We start from the raw sequence: 756 nt of genomic DNA, 5'->3' as shown, positions 1-756 counted from the left end.
TTTCTTCCTAAAGATTAAAAGTTATCTATGCATTCAAATGTTCTTATATATAATAACCTTATTCTAAGGGTGAACTAAATTATTTACTCACATATTCAAGCATTTATTTCCCAGACATTTATTGAGTAGTGATACTGTACTAGGTCCTGTGTTATTCCAAGATAATCAGTTCTCTCAAGAGCACATAGCCATATGAGAGAGAAAAAAAATAAACAAATGTTTTTATTTTGTTATGGCATGCAATCTGAGCATAAAGAAGTAAAGGCTTTAGGAAATAAAACTCTCTTAAGGACATGCCTCTTAAACCTTTTGAAAAAATATCTGTCCAAATATGGCCTCTCACTATACAATGTTCAAGGGAAGATAGTGAAATTTTATATGCGTAATATCTCCAACATTGTTCTAAAGTTGGTTTGTATAGTTCTTTGCAAGAAGAAATAATCAGTACAAGAGAGAATGATATCCTTCAGTGTCTCCAAAAAGGAGAAATACTCTGAGGTACTCCTGTATCATGATAACTTCTTATTATTTAAGATTTTTATTTATTTATTTTGGCATAAAAGAACTGGTATGTATGCCAGAGATATGAGTGGTGAGAGGATTCACCAGAGACAAAGTGAGGAGCAGAAGCAGATTTACTAAAGCAAAAATGGGAGCAGTTAAACATGGAGCTTCTGTATGACCTGCAATCCTACTCCTAGGTATCTACGCAAAAGACACAAAAACACTGATTCAAAAAGATACCTGCACCCCCAT

This window comes from Condylura cristata, unplaced genomic scaffold (assembly GCF_000260355.1).
Source record: "Condylura cristata isolate star-nosed mole 26May11 unplaced genomic scaffold, ConCri1.0 scaffold00001, whole genome shotgun sequence".
NCBI classification, from domain to species: Eukaryota; Metazoa; Chordata; class Mammalia; order Eulipotyphla; family Talpidae; genus Condylura; species Condylura cristata.
Note: the sequence above shows the minus strand (reverse complement) of the source record.